This window comes from Rhodnius prolixus, unplaced genomic scaffold, assembly GCF_049639745.1.
Source record: "Rhodnius prolixus isolate KJV_2025 unplaced genomic scaffold, Rpr scaffold_3, whole genome shotgun sequence".
Taxonomy (NCBI): Eukaryota; Metazoa; Arthropoda; class Insecta; order Hemiptera; family Reduviidae; genus Rhodnius; species Rhodnius prolixus.
Window position 1 is genome coordinate 52,667,204 of NW_027411603.1, and position 24,496 is coordinate 52,691,699.

Sequence of the window (24,496 nt, forward strand, 5' to 3'; positions counted from 1 at the left end):
TTGTTGGGAGAATATCAGAGTTCTCCGGTGGTGCGATTGTACTGGACTACCAGTGGCTGAATAGCTTTATTTGAACTAGGGCCTTAGATTGCTCTAACTAAAGTTGCTTTGGTAACTCTTTGGCGTATTTTTATCTGGGAATATTGATTTTAATGAGATTCTGAAGAAGCTATTACGTCACGCTTACGAAAATGTTGTTTTTAATGAAGTTCTAAGAGATCTATGACGTCACGCCTCTGGGAATATTGTTCGTAGTGAGGTTCTAAGAGATCTATGACGTCACGTCTCCGGAAATATTGTTCATAATGAGGTTCTAAGAGATCTATGACGTCACGCCTCCGAAACTATGGTTTGTAGTGAGGTTCTATGAGATCTATGACGTCACGCCTCGGGGAATATTGTTTTTGATGGTGTTCTGAGGGAGCCATGACATAACGACTGTGGGAATATTGTTTTTGATGGCGTTCTAAGAGATCTATGACGTCACGCTTACGAAAATGTTGTTTTTAATGAAGTTCTAAGAGATCTATGACGTCACGCCTCTGGGAATATTGTTCGTAGTGAGGTTCTAAAATATCTATGACGTCACGCCTCCGGCGGAACTATGGTTTGTAGTGAGGTTCTAAGAGATCTATGACGTCACGTCTCCGGAAATATTGTTCATAATGAGGTTCTAAGAGATCTATGACGTCACGCCTCCGAAACTATGGTTTGTAGTGAGGTTCTATGAGATCTATGACGTCACGCCTCGGGGAATATTGTTTTTGATGGTGTTCTGAGGGAGCCATGACATAACGACTGTGGGAATATTGTTTTTGATGGCGTTCTAAGAGATCTATGACGTCACGCTTCTGAGAATGTTGTTTTTAATGGAGTTCTGTGGGTGCTATTAGGTTACGCCTCTGGGAATATTGTTTTTGAGGGCGTTTTAAGAGAACTATGACGTCATTGCTCTGGGTTAATTTCACATTAATGGGGTTCTGAGGGAGCTATGAGGTTACGTCTCCTTCAACATGACTTTTTTTCCCATTAAAATGAGTATTTTCCCACCAAAAGTACATGATAAAATTAAAATTATTTTTTTCAGTACAAATTTTTAAGTTTCAAGAAATTAATTTTACTTAAATTGCAATAGGTGAAAGTGGTGCGTAAGTTCACATTAGATTTTGTCACTTCCGTTTCCTCCCGCGTCATAATATTGACGTAATCGCAGTAATGACTAAGACAGACTACCATTATATTGATTGGTAGATAGATATCTCTTACTTTAAACTTAAATTAACTAAATTCTTTTGATGCTTCATCAATTAACTTAATGATTGCCTAAATTTTCTAATTTAAAAAAAAAAAAACAGGGCGCGGGGCCAGAGGAAAAGAACTTTACTGTTTTCCAAACTTAACAATCAGTAAAACTTTTACATTGGAAAGTGATAACCTCCCACCCGCCGCTACCACGGGAAAACCTAGTCAATAAAATTCACATAAACTTTGGGAGAAACTTTTAAATCAGTTTTAAGAAGAAGAAAAAACGATCTTAAACTGAATGAAGTATCCACCAATACGGAAACAGAAAAAAAAAATCTCATTCTGTAAACATGGAGTTTCTCTTTTACTTAATTAGAAAAAGGGATAGAGGGGGAAGGGAGAGATTTAGGAGGATGTCGAGGATTCAGCTTGGGGGAAGTGAGAAGCTATCTTTCAGCGAATTGTCCTCACTTCGATCTCTCTTCTTCTTAGACTATGAGCTTGCACTGACTGAGTGACACACGCCAAGTGGTAGAAAAAGGGACTTCTTAGGTGGGTGGAGGTTGCACACCCCTTAAAGTGGCTGAACACAGTACAATGGTACAGAAGACAAAGAGGAGTAACCCTCGCCCATGGTAGTTTTGGTAACAGAATTGACTCCCACTAAGAGATTGATGGGATATCTCGGATGAAAAGGATGGAGATGAAGATTTAGCAGAAAGTAGTTTTTTTCCCCCAAAGAGGAAATCGCATCCCAAAACGGCGGCGGTAGTGTTAACCCTCTAGATAGGGGAGGAAATTCGAGCGGTTAGAAGCATGGCTTGCTACAAAACGACCACAGCTGTTTTAGCGAGCAGAGAAGACGGAGTGGTAAATAAGCCTGCCAATAGCCCCAACGGCTCCTTTTTGATTAATTGCTACCCAACCAGTAAACTTCCGGTCTTCATCCACCCCTCCGCCCATTTTCATTTCCGCCTTGACTCGTTAAATATGGAAAATAAGTGAAAAGCTGTTTTTTTTCCCCATGAACCAGTACCGCCAATCCTAATCCTTCCTATTCACCTATGTTCACGTTTAAGTCCTTTTAAGAAATTTTCTTTTACGTAAAGTTTAATGCATTTGATGAAAGGGTTATTTTTTCCAAAATTTTCACTTACCACTTGGATTTTCCCTCTGCTTGTCGCTTGAGGCGATTAAGAGGATATATCACTAATCACAACTTTCACCCTAATCGAGCTCCACTTAAACCACTAAGACGTATCCCAGTACTTGGCTAGGGACAATAGTCCACAGACCTAGAATGGGTACGCCAAGTCACTCTAGGATGCCCCCCGGCTGTCTAGGGCTCCACAGCCGATTCTTCGTCTCCATAAAAAGCTCTGTTATTGAACAGAAAAAAGGAAGAACCACGGTTCTTATGGAAGACGGACAGACTCATCGAAACACCGACAATCGTGGAGAAATGCTGATAAAAGATCACGTTTTACAGTATACACTTGGGTTCAGAACCAGCTGATATTTCTCTTCTCGTGGTTTCATTAATAAAATCATTTGTTGATATCGATTTTTTTATTTTACGGTTGTTTGAAGATTGACGAGCCAATCTTGATGTTGTTTTCTTTTTGTATGCCCCTGAACATGTCGTGCATAGGACCACCCACTGTGTACTTCATATTGCCATGATTAATGCTTCACTTTAGCCGGGCAATAACCTCCCAACACGGTTATGTACACTAGAGACCCCTGGTGACTATAAAGCGCTCTACTTCCTGTTAAAAGCATGTAAGCGGTCTTTACACTTATTTATATAAGGAGATAGAGAAATAACGACCGAATTACCGCGCGCCCCGCACTTAAGACTGGCCGCCGTTGCCCGTGAACTATCACCCCCTAATATTTCTTCCCTTTATAAAGATTAACTGAGAACTTAGAGGAAGAGGAAGGGAATAAACTATGGCCGGAAATATTACCAACACTTTCCCTTCCCTTAGTTTACGTGATAGAATTCTCTTTAAACTTGGAATTTGTGCTAAAAAAAGATCGTCGGTTTCCGGATTTTTGAAGAATCTAAATCACAGAACAGTTCATTTCACTGGAAGGCGCCATGGTAGCCGAGCGGTTATAGGCTAGACCCGCAATGCTAAGATGTATTGTTGGTTTAGAGGGTTCATTCCCCTGGTCTAGGCCTTGGATTTCATTTAATGGTTAATATGAGAAATTTATAGTAAAATATGCTAGGCGGTTATAGGCTAGACCCGCAAAGCTAAGATGTATTGTTGGTTTAGAGGGTTCTATTCCCCTGGTCTAGGCCTTGGAATTTATTTAATAGTTAATATGAGAAAATTATAATAAAGTATGTTAGGCGGATATATATTAGACCCGCAAAGCTAAGATGTATTGTTGGTTTAGTGGGTTCGATTCCCCCGGTCTAGGCCTTGGATTTTATTTAATGGTTAATATGAGAAATTTATAGTAAAGTATGTTAGGCGGTTATAGGCTAGACCCGCAAAGCTAAGATGTATTGTTGGTTTAGTGGGTTCGATTCTCCTGGTCTAGGCCTTGGATTTTATTTAATGGTTAATATGAGAAGTTTTACAGTAAAGTATGTTTGCTAGTCGCCTCCGTCCACGGCACCTAATTAGGTAGTTGGACGTAAATCCCGTCTGAAAAAATAGGCAATTACTTTACTTTACATTTGACTGAAATATAACTTTACAGAGAATATATAACCCAACAACTCTTCTTGCAGTTTAGTATTGATGTGTAATTATAATGAATTTTCAGATCTTCACGGAAAAGCCTCGGAGCAATTTTTGTCAATATCGTCCGGAGAGGGGCCACCTCGGGCATTCTAGCTACCAAATTGGTCCCTCTTCAACAAATCAATCTTCACCACTCTTCTTAATTGGTCAATCTTAGCGTCTGGTTGTCCTGTAGTTGACACCTATAATTCTTAACTGTTCTAAGAGCTGGAATGGTGATTTTTTTCATTAAGTTCTTTTACAATTGTAAAACTTATTTACAAGTAATTATTGCAATTAGTAGCAATTAAACTGCAGTATTCAGTAAAAATTTATTTTCTTTTTATAACTGTAATAATCTGCCCTCCAGGAAGTGGTTAATTACACTTTACTAACTTTTAATTGCCCTTATCAATATAGCAGGTGGCATAATTGTCTGATAAAAGCCCTCAATTGAGGGCGGCACTTTAAAAGGTGAATTTAGAAGCAATATAACTACCACAGCCTTTCTATAAAGTCACTTTTATCAGCTATTAGGTTATATATATATATATATATATATTTACTGTGTATGAAGTACTGAATGAACTGCTATTATTTTTCTAAAGTGAAAAGTGCTTATACGTCATCAACAAGTGTCCAATAAAGTAGAAATGGAAAATTGAGGGAAACTTTTGTTGAAACAAAACTTATCAAAATCTATTTTGAGAATTTTTTATCTGATAAGATACGTGACCATCTGTCGTAGTAAAAATTACACTTTAAGGGAAGTGCCTACAAAAATCCCGGTTCCTAAGATCTACCAATAATTATTGGATTTTCACCCGGAAAAAAATGTTGTAAATAGAAATTGACAAAGTTTAAAGAAAAGCATTTTGCAGTCATTTTACCAGAAAAACTCTCTAAAATCAGGGAAAATCTTTTCGGTGAAAATCGTGGAACTTCCGGTTCAATGATTTTGATTTTCTGGAAAAAAATCCCAGATCCTGCGGAAGTGCTGAACTTTGGAACTTCCGACGAATTTTCCTTTTCTTTTTTGAGTATTTTATTTATTTTTTTTTTTATACACAAATAAAACATTTCGTAAAAACAGATTTTGAGGAGATATAATAATAGTAATAATAATAAGGGAAGGGATTAGCTAAGCGGTTAGCGTACTGGACTCCCAACGCGGAGGTCCCTGGTTCGAATATCCAGCTGCTGTCCCTTATATTTTCTCTTCCTAGAGAGCTTCTTACAGCTCACTGTCCGGTGATAGACAGTGTTGTCTGTAACGAGAGAACACTGTCCGGAGGCCGGCAGTGCACTGAAAAAAGCTCCGGGCGCCAATTACCTTAGATGTTGACGCGCCTTAAATCATTAAGAAAAAAAAACAATAATAATAATAATAATAACAATAACAGTAATAACAATAATAATAAGAAACTTTTATTTAAGAAATTATAGCACACTAAATCTGTTTTACAAAGTACAAAATGTATGGCTAACGCAGTCTGCCAGAGTTTGCTATATAAGCTTTTATAAATACAATCATATGACCTTAAATCGACTTATAGCCTAACCATTAGGTGTTAGGCTATTAAGAGGTTGACAAGAAATTTTAAGTTTAAAAAAAAAAGAGGTCCCGGTCGCAAAAAAAAAAATAGTTTAAGAAGCCCTGCAGTAATGAATATGGCGCAGTTGAGTTTAGCGAAGGTATAATGAGTTAAAGTAAAGTAAGCTAACAAATTGAAGTGAACTTTGTTAGCTTACTTTCCTGAACAGGAGAACGGTTCGTCTAGTCTAGTCTAGTCAATAGTCACACACATTGCGCTGGCATTAGTTAACAGTGGCCCGGGTTAATTGACAATTAGTGACTAAATAAAGCTAGTTACTGACTGCTCGGTACTCCATTGATGTTTTTAATTCTTTTTTTCTGTTCTCCACCGTTCTGTTAATAAATACTAGTCAGAGGAGGAATTACCTACGTAATTGTTGCTATCATTCTTTTCAATGGCTGTTGAAAATTAACGTTTGTTCTATATACTGAATGTTGATCGCTAGCGCATGCTCATTAAGTAGAGAATATAATGAATTAGACCAAAAATGTAACTTCTAGTTCTTATAATGTTCTTTATATGTTGCAGTAAGTTAGGTGGTTATAGGCTAGACCCGCAAAGCTAAGATGTATTGTTGGTTTAGTGGGTTCGATTCCCCTGGTCTAGGGCCTTGGATTTTATTAATGGTTAATATGAGAAATTTATAGTAAAGTATGTTAGGCGGCTATAGGCTAGTCTGGCAAAGCTAAGATGTATTGTTGGTTTAGTGGGTTCAATTCCCCTGGTCTAGGCCTTGGATTTTATTTAATGTTTAATATAAGAAATTTATAGTAAAGTATGTTAGGAGGTTATAGGCTAGACCCGCAAAGCTAAGATGTATTGTTGGTTTAGTGGGTTCGATTCCCCTGGTCTAGGGCCTTGGATTTTATTTAATGTTTAATATAAGAAATTTATAGTAAAGTATGTTAGGAGGTTATAGGCTAGACCCGCAAAGCTAAGATGTATTGTTGGTTTAGTGGGTTCGATTCCCCTGGTCTAGGGCCTTGGATTTTATTAATGGTTAATATGAGAAATTTATAGTAAAGTATGTTAGGCGGCTATAGGCTAGTCTGGCAAAGCTAAGATGTATTGTTGGTTTAGTGGGTTCAATTCCCCTGGTCTAGGCCTTGGATTTTATTTAATGTTTAATATAAGAAATTTATAGTAAAGTATGTTAGGAGGTTATAGGCTAGACCCGCAAAGCTAAGATGTATTGTTGGTTTAGTGGGTTCGATTCCCCTGGTCTAGGGCCTTGGATTTTATTTAATGTTTAATGAAATTTAATATGAGAAATTTATAGTAAAGTGTGTTTGCTAGTCGCCTCTGTCCTCGACACCTAATTTGGTAGTTGGACGTAAAGCCTGATGATCGGACATTTTAAGCGTAACTCTGTTGACAGAAGTAAACTAACAAGGCAAGACAAAATGTTTTTGTCAAGACAATAAAAAAAATAAGATAACAATATTAATAATCCTGAGTAACTTGGTACTGCCACTAGCAACTGTCAATTACTGCGCGAAAGACTATGAAAAATTGGAAAGATTTTTCACCCAGCTTGACGGTGGGAGAGAGAGAGAAACATGATTTGGTGAGAAAGTGTCTGTCAGAGTCTTGCAAACAGCAGTCAAGGAGACTGATAGACTGAATTGGACTACCCTTCCGCTAAGAATGCTCTAATTTCCGGTGCCATGTTCTTCACTTTTCCATGTCTGCAGGGTGGATAGACAGCAAAATATGTATACTGTATTCGAATTTCCGCTTTTTCCCTTACAAATACTTTATTTTCTTCAAACTGTTCAGTATCCAGCATCTTTTGGTATCTAAGCAGCGAAACGATTTCTGTTTATGAACTTCTGTTAAAAATCTTCTGGCAAAAGCAAATTAGGATCATAATTATGTCTACTTCCTCTTCCTCCTTGTGATGAGGAAGAACCCTGAGATTGCTGGAAAAGGTCTGAACCGAAATGACAGCTTGGGGTTTTTCCAGTTACTCAATTACTGGACTTGCCAGTTTTGTTTGGAAAATCTCTTCATGAAAATTAGTTTTAAGGGTGGGGTTTTGTGACGTCACGCTTCTCTTGGAAGTCTTTTTTTTTTTTTAAAAAAAAAAACGCGCTGCAATGAAGCTTACAATCATATCTATAAAAATTCAATATTTTTAAAACCTTGACATTTTAGTTCAAGCATTTTTTGTTTTATTATAATTATTGAATTCAATAACTTTTATTAATAAAATTTTATTACTCAGTAAAACTTATTCATAAAAAAATTATTAGATTTCGTTTTTCTTTTTTATGTTCCAGGTAAGCGAAGTGAAAAATGTTTTCATCAACTTGACAACATAATGTAAGTCTCTTTCTACAGTGGAAAATTCCAGGTCGTAATTGAGTAAGTGGTTCTACACTTCATTTCCAACAAAAAAAAATGGTTCGTGATCAATAAAATATGGTCTGTTTTTTCAAATGTTTTAAAGATCCAAAATATTTTATTAAAAAAAAAAAAAAATGGAGAAAATCTCAAAAAGCTGCAAAATTGATTCAGAAAAGTGGCACTCTCGTTTGGTTCGATTTGGTCCAAAAGCTTTCTATTGAGTCCTTATAGCTTTCTATTGAGTTCTTATAGCTTTCTATTGAGTCCTTATAGCTTTCTATTGAGTCCTTATAGCTTTCTATTTTTTATAGCTCTCTTTTGAGTCCTTATAGCTTTCTATTTTTTATAGCTCTCTTTTGAGTCCTTATAGCTTTCTATTGAGTCTTTATAGCTTTCTATTGAGTCTTTATAGCTTTCTATTGAGTCCTTATAGCTTTCTATTGAGTTCTTATAGCTTTCTATTGAGTCCTTATAGCTTTCTATTGAGTCCTTATAGCTTTCTATTGAGTCCTTATAGCTTTCTATTGAGTCCTTATAGCTTTCTATTTTTTATAGCTCTCTTTTGAGTCCTTATAGCTTTCTATTTTTTATAGCTCTCTTTTGAGTCCTTATAGCTTTCTATTTTTTATAGCTCTCTTTTGAGTCCTTATAGCTTTCTATTGAGTCTTTATAGCTTTCTATTAAGTTCTTATAGCTTTTTATTGAGTCCTTATAGCTTTCTATTGAGTCTTTATAGTTGCACCAAAATCAGATATCAAATTTTGAACTTGCTGTGTTTTTTTTCTCATTTTTGGGTAATGCTAAGCTTACATTCCTCATACAGACCGACGGACCCCTTCAAAATATTTTATTTAAAAAAAAAAAAAACTTATTTAGACACAAGAGACCACAAAAGGTCAAGAAAAGAAATGCTTATTTTTTGGGGGGGGCCGCTTTAAGCCTAACTACTCAGTTAGACGTCCTGGGCAGAGCCGATTAGCAAACGTTTTTTCTAAAAAAGAATATTTCCCAAGGAAACTTGAAATAAAAAGTTTTTCACGATACAATAGTACTTCTAAAGTGAGAAAATAAATTGAAAAGGCGAAAATCCGCGGCAGTGCTAAGAGGAACTGCTTTAATCGGGCGCTATCTTTGTACTTCCTGTTCCGGAAAGTAAGAGCGTGGGATAGACAAAGAAATCAGCTAGCGAGGTACTAAATATTATTTATTGAAGTTGAAGAGCATTCCTGTTTAGTGGCCCTGGTAATGGGAAATCCAATAGAAAATTGCCAAGGTTGTATTTGTAAAGGGCGAAGGGAATAACCCTAGACTGGAACGCGATGCCATGAAAAGCCATAAAAGGAGAATTTATGCAGTACCGTCTGTCTGTCTGTAGAACACAGACCCTAGCGGCTACATTGCCTCAGTGCAGAGAGATCTCTGGCCTTTGCCTTCGCGCAGTAATAGCCTCAAATAAAGTATGTTTGAGGGAGGAATAAAGAATTAGTGCCTTTACGCAGAATGCAGTTCTAATGCAATTGTGTGGAGATCCTGCAGTCACTAGACCCGTCCTAATGGGTTGCATTTATTCTTCAGCAAATTGCATACTTTAAATAATTCATCTCTATTTTATAATAGAATCTCTAAAAGACTTGTTTATTTTTTAAATTGAAATTCGCGCATTTTCTCTTACCACTCATAGTAGGAAGTCTTGCGATCGGACAAATTTTCTGTTTTGTAGTTTCACCAAAAATTATAAGTTTCTCCTGAAAATTTTGGAAAATGATGTTTTGATCAGATGTTTCCGGAGACACTATATCAGTAAGTTTTCCCTCAATTACCTGGAAGTGCCTTAAAAGCTGAAACAATTTCCCAGAATAATCCATTTCAATTTAGTTCCGTGGAAGCGTTGGGGTTAAACTTTACTCTTAAGTGACACTCCGGTGAAACGTAAGACCACTCCTCATTTCCTGTATAATGTAGAAACAAATTGAGTGAATGCCACCATTTTATTGAATAGATTTTTAATTTTAGGCGGGACAAGACTTTGGGCACCACCTTATATCGGCGGAAGTGATATAATCAAGTAAAAAAAGACAGTTTAAACCCTTCTCTTTAGTTTTAAGCGATTGTTTTCGAAATTAGTTGGTTTCAAAGTACCCAGTACAGATGCACATACCAGGAAACTGGATTTCACTGAAAGTTCTAAATACAGCCCTTGTGTGAAGTGCATCCTTTTCAGTAAAGTAATCGCCTATTTTTTTTCAGGCGGGGCTTAAACGTCCAACTACCAGTTAGGTGGCGTCATGGACAACGGGGCAGAAGCTCATAGTATACACAATTCATACTATAAACAATTTTTTTCTAACAAATAAAAAAGTAGTCACGCGGGATTCGAACTGGGGGGACTCCCACTTACAAAGCCATGCTCTTAACCACTAGACCAGCGTTTCCCAACCATTTTTGGCTCACCGTACCACTTGGTAGTACATCATGCTAAATTCTACCACTTCGTAAAAATGTTTGTGTTTCATGAAATTTGTTATTCCGAGTGTGTTATTTTAAATATCTTTATTTTGTATAGAGATACAAAATGTATCTGTTACAAAGGAGTCCAAAGTTCATGTTCACTTTATAAACTTTATGAAGTGTAAGATCTTAGTTTTAAAACTTTTAAATAATTAAAAATTGCGTACATATTTTTCTCTTCAAAATTATTAAGTTCTTCCTTAGGATTATTATAACACATTTTTGCCCAAATCTTCTAAATTAATTTACTTTTAAGCATTCAACTACCCGTAAGTACCAATTAAATTTAATGTTGCTTGGATAGGAGCTTACTCATTACAATCCAGTCTCTTTAAGCAGATTTTTGTACATAGTTATCATTTAAGTTCTGTCACATGATAATTCTACAAAATTTTCTTTATCTTTTATCTATTGTATAATGATGTAGCTTTTCCTAAATTTTCTTTATAGAAGGGGTTTGAAATCTAGTCATCATTTGTGTTGACGGGGTTTTGGGAAAATACTCCATGAAATACAATTTTAAATCCTGTTAAATGTGCTACTATATTTTCTCGTATATCTTGAGACAGGACTAACCTTATTACTCTGTACATATTAACAACTTTACTGTATAATATTATTAATAATAGGAAAAAAAGTTTCTTGGATATTTTTATGCTTTCATTTTTTTTATGTCCGCCATTATTGATTATTTTTCGTGTACCACCAACCAGCAACTCGCGTACCACTGGTGGTACGCGCACCAAAGGTTGGGAAACGCTACACTAGACCAACACTCGCCCCTGCGCCTTTGTATGTTGTAAGTTTCTTATAACTTTTTAATGTTTCTTTATGTATGACTGACTTTATGTAAACCTATTTTAGTTATCAACCAGATTCGTTACCATTCAAGCAGATGTTATCTGGTAGATTGTTGCTTTTGCAAACCCGAGACACCCACATAATGTAGAAGAGCTGGGATTGAATCACCCCGAGAACCAACTCTCTATCAGCGATTCTCATCCTAATCTCCACTTTGATAACAATTAGAGCGAAATTTTTCAAAGCAGTCTTCCCCCACTTCCATGGCTACATTCTGGGACACTATTTTCCCTAGTACTGATCCTGTTTTCCCGTTCCGGTTTAGTGTAGCACTTGCAAAAAAAAAAAAAAAAAAAAAAAATTCTGTGCCGTAATTAGTGAAATATGAGCATGTTTAGAATGGCATAAACTTGACTTCGCCAGTAATGTGCTTTAAATCCCAATTGAAATAGAAAATAATCAGCTGATGTGCTGGTAATTCACTATTTTTAAATGAAGCCCAGATGAGGCTGTAAATTGATTAAATGAGTTTTTAATTAATAGAATTTAATAAAGTGAATGATCTAGCTAGAACACAGCATCCTCACTTAAAAGGCCACTTAGACCAGTAATATGAGGAGCGTTCAAGTGCGAGGTTGACACTGGCGGTGAACTGCTGGCCATTAGGACTATCCGGTGACGTACACCATGAGAGGAGAGCCTTGCCGAGTGTTAACCTCTTCAAAGTAACCTAATTCCGGTTTCATTATAAACAGGATAATTGGATATGTTGCGCACAAATTAATACTATAATGATTTTTACAAGATGTGAAAATTACTAAAATGGAATCTCTTTAATCTTCGTTTTTACCTAATAAGGGGCTAGAGGAAGTCTTTTCGAATGATCAAGTTTCGACAGGAAATAAAGTTTTTTGGGGAGGGGGTCTGAGTCAGGAACGGAAGTTAATGCATTTAATGATGGTAAAGAGCAGGTCGCAGTTGTAGTTCTAACTGGTCGTCGATGATAGTTTTGAAACTATTTTAGATCGTCCATTCAGCTTCTTCTTCCTTTTTAGCTACTACTTCAGCTTTTTAGGTCAGTGTGATACTACGTACTACGTAATATCGTCTACGTAATATCGTCTTGTTCAATGGTGGCGTTGGGATAAGTTGGTTAAGTGGTTGGCAGGATGTTTCGGAACAAGTTATACTATCTCCTGGACTTTTCTTGAAAGCTCATTGGTTTAAGGAGGCTTGCTAAAGAGGGTACACTTCTTCTTTCAAAACACACTTCATCTCGTCATCAGAGAGGAGATCGCGAGGCCACTGCTTTTTAACACGTCTAGAAGTGTTGGCTAGAAATGTCCTGTAAGATGGATGTTAATAATCAGTGTATTATGATGAGATTAAATGTTAAGATGGAATTTTCTGTATCGTGTTTTAGCAACTTGAGTTGCACGAAAGGAATGTTCCAAGTCTGTGTGAATGGTTTGGATTGGTGACGTAGAAAGGAGCGTTTACTATAGAGCGAAGAATTTTAGATTGCAAGGACTGGATCCTTGAACAGTTGAACCCCCACAGTTCGATGCCATAAGCCCAGACTGGCTTTAATACTCGTATACTTACATATACTTATATATGTCTTTTATTGTCTAGAGTGAGTTTTGATCTGTTGTCGAGTAGTCTTTTCTGTTGCCGAGTAGTCTTTTCAGTTGTCGAAAGCGTCTGTTGAGTTCTGTTCTCTTAAGTCGTGTATGAGGATTTCGTGTAAGTCTTCTGTCAGGGTAAAGCCCAAGATAGCGGACTACGTAAAGGACTTAGATTGTAAAAGACAGGAGGAAGAGTGATGCGTCGAAGAGTGAAGGTAATGTTTTGAGATTTTGTCTCGTTCAGTTTGGTAACCCATTTTTTGAACCAGTAAATGTTAAAACAAAACAAAAAGATGGATGGAAATTTAAATTTTGGTGCAAAAGAAGACTTAGTCGATCTTAAGCCACTACTTCAGTGTCTCGAGATTTCTTTTTCTTTCAATTCATTCTTCAGATGCCCCTCCACATCTGTTGAAGAACTCGAGTTTAGTAATTAATTCATTATATGAGTATTATATGGTGCAGCCACTCAGGGGCTGCTATTAATTAAGAAGAAGACCCGGATGTGCGGAATATTTGCCATGTAACATGTCTGGCCGCCGAGGATCAAGGTCCCAGGAACGCGAGGTAGGTGGGAAGGGATGGACTGGTTAAGGTCCATTCGACCTAATCTCTTAGTTCCTAAACCCTAGTGCCCTAAAGCTGGTTAGTATGCTACCTAAGTCCCTAAAGCTAAGCAATATCTACTCCCGACTGCCTGAAGAGTGCTAACTAAATATTAATTCTAACGTTTTGCTAATCGTGTCAAATAAAACGTTCTAATTCTAGTTGTTAATTTATTTTCATCCGACTTAATTTCAATTATTCACTTTTTATCTTTTTAACTATTTCTTTTAAACTATCAACTCTCGTTGCATCAGTACTACTTAAAGCAGTGGTTGCCAAACTTTTTTTGATCATGGACCCCCCAATATAATTTTTCGAAATTTCCATCGACCCCCATAAAAGTAATTTTCAGTTAATTAAAATAAAACTATCTATTAGGTACTGTGTTTTGTACATTTATTTTATGATTTTAAACATTTATTAAAGTAATTTTACAATGTGTAACAAATAGTTTTATGAAAAATATCTTAATGTTGAAACTTAAATATCTTAATATTTATTAGTAGTATGATTTCGCCGATACTGAGACGAATTTTTGTGCAGCAGGAAGTGACGTCACATCACGTCATCCTGACCTCAGCACAGCATCAAAATTTTCCTTGTTGCACATTTCCTACATCCCAAGACATACCCCCCCACCGCCATACCTCCTCTACCAAATAATAAGTAATGTAACTACAGTATTGCTTCTTAATTAATGGAGATGGGTGTGTAATGATGTTTCTTTGCAAGGTTCCGCCTGTATTGGGTTCGAAATTGTTTTTCCTTTGACCCCCCCTGGCTCAGATTGATCCCCTACTTTAGTTAAATAGACCCCTGGGGGTCTATACTTTGGCGACGTCTGATTTAGAGTATTATTTCATTGTAATGTACGGCTCTACGAGTATTATACATTATATAAGGGAGTCTAATGTCTGAATTTACGGAGAATTCCCAAACCGGAAGTATCACCTCAATGAATGGATTGTTCGCTTTTCTGAGACCACAATTTCCTGTACAAAAATTCATGGTTGAGGTTCAATAAGAGGACTTTTTATTGTTTTTGAGGCATTTTGAGGTTTAATAATTAAAAAAAAAAATGTTCCCCAAGATTTTGTTGCGCGAGAATTGAAACAAGAGGAAGTCATGAGAGTGTTCTACCAGATTTCTTTTAGTGACATTTTATTGGCTGAAATACGGGCCTAAAATGAGCCTAAAGTAGGGTTAGAATATATGGGCTCTGAGGAGGAAGAGGAGGAGGGGCTTTAGTATAACAGAAAATGGCCCTGTGTTTGTGTCTGTGTGTGGGTAGAGGGGGGTGTGGTGGTAACCAGTTTGGGAAGGAGATAGAACTAAAGAGCCGGATGACAAGTTCGAAATGAAATGGCTCCCATTGGAACACTTATTGGACATGTCGCACTGTACACTATCCTATATTGCGAGTTCACACCACCAACAAATACATATATACACGTGTATGTGTACTGGAACAGAGTAGAGCACAGCAAACTCGCAGAGAGAGATAGAAGGCAAGAAGATGTGAGCCCTAGGATAAGTGGTAATGTAGGAGAAGACTATAATGTGGGGAGTGAAATAAGAGAAAGTGGAGCAAACAGGTCCCAGACATGTTCAAACTTGTCTGATACCGTCATGTACGCACGCGCACAACACGCGCGCGCGCACACACACACACACACACACACACACACACACACACACACACCAAAAGGGGACTAGAAGCGAACGAACAAAACTTGACTCTTCCTAATTCAAATAGTTCTTCTACTGCACATGGTCAAATTCGTCTGGTTCTGTATCTAGTTGTTGCTCAAACAACACTACATACACACGCACGCACAAACTGTGAACTCACCTAAACTGGTTTTAGCTGGATAATGCTCTCTCTTTCTCTGTCTCACTTGCATCACTTCTTGCTGGCTACTACCACACGCTCACAGCGTCCACAATTCTACGAACAACTTACAGAGCCGTTCATACTAACACAAAGGCGCAATACCATTGCCCTGGCATTTACAAAACGGTTTAAAGACACCATATACCACAGTTAAGGTTGTATCCAGTCACTCACTAGTTTTGGCTTGTGTTAAACGTCACTTCTACCACACTACTACAGAAACACAAGACAGAAAGTTGTCCCAAACTACAAAAACATAGTTCCCTTGTAATAATTATCGCAGTCCATTAAACTTGCTAATTGGAAAATTTCACTACGGTGTTCCATTTTCCTCTCATATGGAAAACACCATGAGAAAAACACACTCTAGATCGCATTGCGTAATTTAAGCAAAACATCTACCTTGCAAAAAAAACACACAGTGTAAATTCTCTGCTGCAGTTGTAATTTTCTTAGTTTTTCATACTTTCCACTATATTCTTACGGAAAATCCATGGTCATGCCAATCTTTTTCTTTGTATAGAACTCATACGGCCATCAAACTTAAACCGAACTCTCTGTTTCCGTTCCATTGAATCCAATTTTCCTGAGACAAATATTTCACATGATAATTACAGATTTATATCAGAGAACAGACATAAACAACAACAAAAATCTAGATTAGATTAGATTAGGGCGGCCTCAAGGCCTACCCCACTGCGACCCCTTTGGATCTATTGTGGCTCCCCTCACTTTAGAGCTCGCCCGCCAGACCTGTCCTTTTGATCAGACTCCTAATTCTGGGAGAGCGACTTCTGGGTAAAGCTCACAGGCCTTGGTTTTACCTCCCCGGAGGAGTAACATCCTTAGCCACACGAGCCCCAACAAAACTCTAAAAACTTGAGGTTTAAGAAAGATATTTTTGGGGAAACCAGTCTTTTTATTGTGCACCTTTTGGCTTTTTTCCATGTGACGTTTTTTAAAGATTTTTTTTTAGCTAATTTACAGTAAAAAAGAAATAGCAGATTTTAGAATTTCAGATAGTTGATTCGATTTATTAATTTCATATTTTTAATAGTTACTTCGTTACAATGTATGAAAAAGATGTTAGACTAGACAGACGCATACACTGTGTGTGATACCTTCAAGATACAGATGTAGCACTAAACCTTTTGGCTTTTTTCCATGTGACGTTTTTTAAAGATTTTTTTTTAGCTAATTTAGAGTAAAAAAGAAATAGCAGATTTTAGAATTTCAGATAGTTGATTCGATTTATTAATTTCATATTTTCTCTACAAATTATGCGAGCTGCTGCCAATCTGTCGGCGTTTATGTTTGTGTCGAAGTTAATGACGTATCATTGGGTTTGTAGTCATCAAGAACCCCTAAACCCTGCCCTTCATTTAATTAATCAATCTACAAGTTATGTTTCTAAAAGCGTCGAATATTCTCTCCTTCTTTGCCAATCTGTCGGCGTTTCCCGTTTGTGTCAACGTTAATGCCGTATCATTGATGTTTATACTCGTAGTCGTCAAGAACCCCTAAACCCTGCCCTTCATTTAATTAATCAATCTACAAGTTATGTTTCTAAAAGCGTCGAATATTCTCTCCTTCTTTGCCAATCTGTCGGCGTTTCCCGTTTGTGTCAACGTTAATGCCGTATCATTGATGTTTATACTCGTAGTCGTCAAGACCCCTAAACCCTGCCCTTCATTTAATTAATCAATCTACAAGTTATGTTTCTAAAAGCGTCGAATATTCTCTCCTTCTTTGCCAATCTGTCGGCGTTTCCCGTTTGTGTCGATGTTAAGGCCGTATCATTGGGTCTATAGTCGTCAAGAACCCCTAAACCCTGCCCTTCATTTTAATAATCGATCTAAAAAAAAAGTGGTATCACGTGTGTTTATTAAAAAACTCCTCATCCCCGATTAACGGATTTGTCCCAAAATCATATTGCTAAAGCGATAATAGTGACGCTAAAAGTGGAACGTCATTTTTTTTTTGTTTAGGTAGATAAAACTGAGAGAGAGATTAGAGAGAAAGAGAGAGAGAGAGGGGGAGGAAGAAAAAAGATGATTAATAACGTATGAAATAATGGCAACTGCAATATCTTCAATATGACGTGATGTATGACGTCAGGGTGACATCATCAGCCGTATCTATGTGGCTTTTTTTTTTTTAATATTTATTTTTTCATTTTTGATTTCTCTTAGTGAATGGAAAAAGAAGTATCACGATCGAGATAAAATTTGGAAATTGAGTATATAAAGAAAACATGTGTTTCTATTTCTTTAACAAAAACTTATAGTTAAAAAAGTTAACACACAATCGCTCGAAACTTACGTCACGAAAAAGAAAATCCCTGCTCTTGGGTTGTAAAATTTCGAATTTCCTAGAAAAATTTGAAGTTAGACCTAGGAAAATTTGTAATAGCAGCCAATCTTTCGTTCACTCCAGATTTAGTTTAATGAACTTTATCGCTATGTCGCAAAGAACTCATGGAGAGGGAAATCCGGGAAAAACTAGGTCAGACACAAAGAGAAAGAAAATGAGGAAGCGGGAAAATAAGGTAAGCTCTACCTGGAACACACGAACTTACGAGTTGAGTGATATTTTACAGTATTTTCTTCATTATTAACTTAGGGAATGGGGGTCCAGATTCCAGGCAATCCAATTTTCCCGCAGCTAACTTTCATATTTGTCTGAAATATAAATAAACTAGTGGAGTGGCGGGACGGGGAGCAAGGAGGGCAAGACTACACCCTGGAGAGATCTTCCTCCAGGAAGTCGCCTGGCTGCTTTAATATTAATTAGGCTGGAACATATATACTAACGTCCGGAATACACGGGCGCACATTTATACTATTTGCGCCCAGGAAAGGGGACTCATGGCCTTCTACATACCATTTCCGTGTATCATATATAAATAATTTGTACACAGCATCTCATCTCTAGACGAAACGTATTACATCATCAGCTTTTGTAATTTTAACCTTCTTTGCGGTACCTTCAATATTTTCAAATGCGTACATTACGCGAATTTAATATTTATTCAAAATTGTTTTGTATATTCTTGTTAGATTAGATCGCAGAACAGGTGATGGGATAACCTGTTCCCTTAGGCACTGCCTCCTTGGGTGGTAATATGTCTCAGTAGATCAAGCTCCTCACGAGATCCTAGGTTACGTTTGTATCCTCTGTACCCCAGCAATTTCAATAATTCGCTTAGTTGCCAACTGGGGCTGATGTCACAATCAAATTTTGTCAAAACCGGTAGTACCTCACTTTGAAAAAAATTGTCTTCCTCGAAAAAATGGCTTCACTGGATTGCTTTAAATTTGGCGTAACCATTGTGTAGATAGATACATAGCTTGGCGTGTATTTTTTCAAAGTAAGAACCGAGTTTTGAAATATGGCCACTGTAGTGCTACTATCGGCATTTTGGCGCATGCGCGCTGTGTATCTATATTTGTCAGAAAGAAACTAGACGCCATTAAGGAAACATTTGACCGTGTTTACGTTTTTGTTTGTGAGTACATATTTAAAATGGCTCCCGCCGATCTAAAGACAAACCCCCACAGGCTTAAAAATTTATAATTTTTTTTATTTTTAAGAAAAACTCGTTTTAGCGATGTTTTCTCAGAAAGCTGTTGGAGTAACCTTCCTTGGAAGGTTACATTTCAGGGTAATATACTGTTTTGCAAACTATGAGGAACATTGGTTAGAACTGAATATGAAACAAACATTTAGAGTTGGAAAAAAGTTTGTGAGTTCAGAATCTTGTATATACGTATTACTAAACGGAAGTCGTGTGAGTAGGCCTCAACATTGTTCCATTTTACGAAAGCAATACTTCCTTTTGTGGCGCAAAAAAAAAAAGAAAGAAAAGTAGTTTTATCGATAAGTCAATTATTTTGTAGCGAAAAGTTCGACTAACTCTTGTGTTTACCTAACTCATTAATATAATATCGATGTTACATTATTTATTTGATTAATTATTAAAGAAAAATCTTTTGACAGCCGACACGCGATTCACTGGAAAATCAACATGTATTTCGTGTGGAAATAAATAATCCGTTTAATAATGATATCAATCCGGAAAAACTGGTGAATATAAAATCTATAGAAATTATTCTATATAAAAAATGATAAATTCTAGATTATAATCGATGGTTTGTGTGTTTGTATGTATATATATATATATCGGAAAATCGATTTTACTGCGTCTTTTTTCTATGTTCGTGTACTTTACTTGAAGGCAGTACCACGTTTACTTTTTTTCAATAGCCAAAACTTTTCCTTAAATCACGATTTTGGGGGATTAATAAATGTTTAATTATTGTTAACCTTTATTGTTAGTTAATTAAAGGAAGTTCAGGAAGCTCCATTTTCTAAAGCTGTGCTTTTAAAGCTTCATCTCCGCTCTCATGATCACTTCCGGTTCATCAACCGCTCTCACGATCACTTCCGGTTCATCAACCGCTCTCACGATCACTTCCGCTTCATCAACCGCTCTCACGATCACTTCCGCTTCATCGCCGCTCTCACGATCACTTCCGCTTCATCAACCGCTCTCACGATCACTTCCGCTTCATCTCCGCTCTCACGATCACTTCCGCTTCATCAACCGCTCTCATGATCACTTCCGCTTCATCACTTTTCACATAAATTTTTATTTATTTATTTATTTCAGAGTGAAGCTGATTCCCACCTTCTACTAGGTTGACTTTGATTTAAATGAACGCTGTAGACCATCAGGCTTACAGAAGTTTAAAAACGATCGTTGGAGCCTTTTTTTTAAAAAAAGAAATCTTAACTGAAAAATTCGGAAAATCGAAAGTTCATTTAAAAAACAAAACAATTTTCGTCCGTATTAGAGCAAAATCGATTTTAGAGGTCGCTACCATTGATCAAAAAATTTGTGTTTTGCTTTTTTTTTATATATATACGAGGGTCGTTTGAAAAGTCCGTGCAAAGTCAGAGAGATAGCACCACTGGCGCGTATCAAGGTTATGTTTAGTTAGTAGCATCTCTTGGAAGAACACACAAGTTTCAGCCAGATCGGTCTATTTCTTTGTGTTTGGCATTCGTTTGAATCGAGGAAGTCGAGTGATTTTCAAAAAATGGACGAACAAGAATTTCGTGTGTTGATTAAACACTACTTTATAAAAGGCAAAACGCCCTAGGAGACTAAAGAGAAGCTTAATAAACATTATGGTGACTCTGCACCTTCGATTAGAACAGTTTATAAGTGGTTTCAAAATTTTCGGAGTGGCCATATGTGCACAAGTGACACTGAACGTTCTGGACGCCCTGTTGAGGTTACTATTCCAGAAATCATTGATAAAATCCATGATATGGTGATGGATGACAGAAGAGTGAAGGTGCGTGAGATTGCTAGTGCTGTGGGCATCTCGAATGAACGGGTACATAATATTTTGAAACAACATTTGGACATGACAAAGCTATCCGCAAGATGGGTGCCGCGATTGCTCACGCTTGACCAAAAACGAAATCGTGTAAGGACGGTTTGCAGCTGTTCCAGAAGAATCCGCATGACTTTAAGCGTCGTTTCGTCACTGTGGATGAAACATGGATACATCACTACACTCCTGAGACCAAAGAACAAACTAAACAATGGGTTACCAAGGGGGAATCTGCGCCAAAAAAGGCGAAGACCGTTCCTTCGGCCGGAAAGATTATGGCGACTGTCTTTTGGGATTCGCAAGGAATAATCCTCATCGACTATCTGGAAAAGGGTAAAACTATTACAGGTGCATATTATTCATCGTTATTGGACCGTTTGAAAACCGAGCTGCTAGAAAAACGCCCACGATTGGCCCACAAAAAAGTCCTTTTCCATCACGACAACGCACCAGCTCACACCTCAGCAGTTGTGGTCGCAAAATTAATGGAAATAGGGTTCCAACTCGTTTCACATCCCCCCTATTCACCAGACTTGGCTCCCTCGGACTACTATTTGTTCCCCAATATGAAGAAATGGCTGGCGGGAAAAAGATTTTATTCAAACGAGGAGGTGATTGCAGAAACGAATGGCTATTTTTCAGACTTGGACAAATCCTATTATTCGGAAGGGATCAACAAACTAGAACAGCGTTGGACGAAGTGTATAAGCCTAAAAGGAGACTATGTTGAAAAATAAAAAAGGTTTACCCCAAAAAATTAAGTAGTTTTTATTTTTGCACGGACTTTTCAAACGACCCTCGTATATATATATATATATAAAAAGTCTTAATTAAATGTTTTGTATCTTTTCAAATTATTAGCAAAACATTTAATTGTGCAAAATTTATTTAAATATAATTTACTATAAAGGACAATGCAGTTGGAATCATTTTAATGGCCATTTTACTTTCAAAGTTAAGAATAATTAAAGAAGCTGTATTTAAAAAAAAAAAAAAAAATTAAGAAAAATATACATTTTTAAAAGATTTATATTAATTAACGTTAAAATCACTTCATTTTTTATGTGTTTCGTACAGACTTTAAAAAACCAATAATTTTGGATACCGAAACGTCTAAATTAGGGAATATTTTGCATTTATTGTTATAATTTGAAATTGATTTACTAGCAATCAATCATTGTTCACTGTAATGTAATATTAGTGTTGTTGAAGAAGGAAAAAGGTGACTTCACATTTCCCGCAAAACAACCAACCCTATTTCCGCTGAGAAGCCAAACTGACAGGCCGACACGTTTCAAAATGAATCCTCCCTAGAAAAGTTAGAGAAAGTAAATATATAACTCGCAAGTTATTGCAATAACAGCTAAGTGTGTGCGGAAGGTGGGTTAACTACCATTTAACAGCAACAACAACAACACTCTCTTGTTATTTTGGAGAGGCGGCAAAGAAATGGAAAAAGGAAAGTTAAAGAAAAGAGAAAAATGATTAGTGGCTAGTAAATTAGAACTAAAAGGAATCTTGGACGATGATTTCATTTCTTCCCAAGTTTTGTATTAAGGGTGCAGAAATATCAAGGAGCGTGACTAACTTACATTCAGAGTTTTTAGTGGGATCGTGGATATAGACAAGAGAAAATTTTATCTAAAAACCGATGGCCGCCCCCCCTCTATAGCCGCCTCCAGGGAAATAGCGACTGTCGACTGAAAATGGAAGTATTATAAACATAGTTTAGGTCAATGTTTCATTTATTGCTTTAACTTTAAATCTTTTCAAACACATTAAAAAACTTACAATCTAATTATGGGACAGCTTTTCTTATGATCTAAAAATTTAGATATAAACATTCATTTGTCCAAAAATAGCGTTTTATCTTTTATTGGATAATGATGTAGCTTTTCCTAAATTTTTCTTTATAGAAGGGGGGTTTGAAATACTCCATGAAAGACAATTTTAATCCTGTTAAATGTGCTATTATATTTTCTCGTATATCTTGAGACAGACTAACTTTATCACTGTAAATATTAACAACTTTACTGTATAATATTATTAATTAAAATAATTTTTATAAATTATAGGAAAAAAACGTTTCTATAATATTTTTATGATTTAATTTTTTATGTCCTCCATTATTGATTATTTTTCGTGTACCACCAACCAGCTACTACATTCCAGCTGCAACAGTATCTTAAATGGAATATAAGATTTATTTTATAAACCGGAATTTCAGGTAAATTTAAATCTTTATCACTTAAGATTTCTTGCTCATCAAAGATTTAATCAAGGAAGATGTAAATTCTGAGTGCTCTATTACACGAACTAAAGCAAAATGGGATTATATGGTGTGTTAAATTTAAATAGGTAAACAGGCGAGTCTTGTGTTAATCCTTAAAGGAGTTAAGGAATCACCTGCTATTTTAATACTAAAGGATTTCAGGATAACGTCTAATTTTTTTTGTAACGCTCCTTACTTTCAGGAGGGGGAAGGAAGTTGAGTAGTCGAATTTTCAACCTTAGAGTATTTCGTTTTAAAGGTTTTTTTCTGAATTGATTTATTAATATCATTTCTAATTATTCTAATTAACTATTTGCATTCCCTCTCCGTTTCTCTTTACGCACGATTCTGTTATGATGTAGATTTGTCGAGGTAATACTCAATGTCCACAATGTTTGTTTTCTTCGACTCTGAAGTCTTTCTACGAAATCTTCAGTTAACGGAAGTAGCTTACACATGATAAGGAAAATATTTCGATTATATCACATTTTTGATATTAAATTTTCACAAGACTTTAGGCAGTGAAATGGTCTTCAACATTATTTATGTTCATTAAAATAAAGTGGCCCTGGACTCCTGGAACTCAACTAATCATTCTTTCTTTAGGTGAACGGAAGTGACAGTACCTAGCATAAGTTACGTCAAAATTCGAAAGAAAACTTTTTTGTAGATTGTAGTAGACAATTGTCTGAAGATTCGAAAGAGTCATTGTGTGCCGATAGATTTCCGATGAACTGATATTCCTCCAGCAGCATTTAGGAAAAAAAAAAAACAAATGCTCTGCTCGAAGCGCTCAGTTTTTACTGAAACCACAGAGTTTGACGTCACACCTATGTGACGATAAAATCGATAAAAAAAAAAATCTATTCGATTGTACGAGAAAGTAAACTCGTAAACTCTTGAAAGTGGGAAAAGAGGGTAAAATTATTTTTTGAGGCTACAATGAAGTCCTTTAGGCCTATTAAATATTTATTACATTTATTGTTTGCTTTACTAATGGGCTCAGACTCAATGGTTCCAAGGGTATTCATTTCCTCGGTGAAGAAACAATGGCAGCATCCCGCCCACTTTACTAATTCTTTTGTATGCTTTCCCGGAGGCAATAAAGGAACAAAAGACGTGCTCTTGTCTTTTAGGGTGTTGAATCTCAGAAACCTTTAACAGAAACTCAATATTTTTTTTCTCTGCTAATTAGAGGCAGTATTTTGTCTCAGATTATTTTTTTTTAAAGTTCGCTCACTAGAGGGCGGAAGAAGCAATGCGATCGACTCAAATCCATGACTGAGCTACATCACACGTAAAACTGATGGTGTGATCACAGACTCACTGAATTCTCATGGTTGAACACTTGAATATTGAAATGTAGTAATATAGTATATATATATATATCGAGGCGCTACGGTAACCGAGCGGTTATAGGCTAGACCCGCAATGCTAAGATGTATTGTT

The 24,496-nt window shown here is 36.5% G+C and overlaps 1 long non-coding RNA gene across 1 annotated transcript in view; it reads left to right on the forward strand.

Annotated features, from left to right (window-relative positions):
• LOC141453583 (uncharacterized) overlaps nucleotides 1–13,051 on the forward strand; it is a 196,209-nt gene extending 183,158 nt beyond the window's left edge. The window contains exon 2 of the long non-coding RNA XR_012458077.1: nucleotides 7,867–13,051. This is a non-coding gene — a long non-coding RNA (uncharacterized lncRNA). The remainder of the gene's footprint in view (nucleotides 1–7,866) is intronic.
• Nucleotides 13,052–24,496: the final 11,445 nt, after the last annotated feature.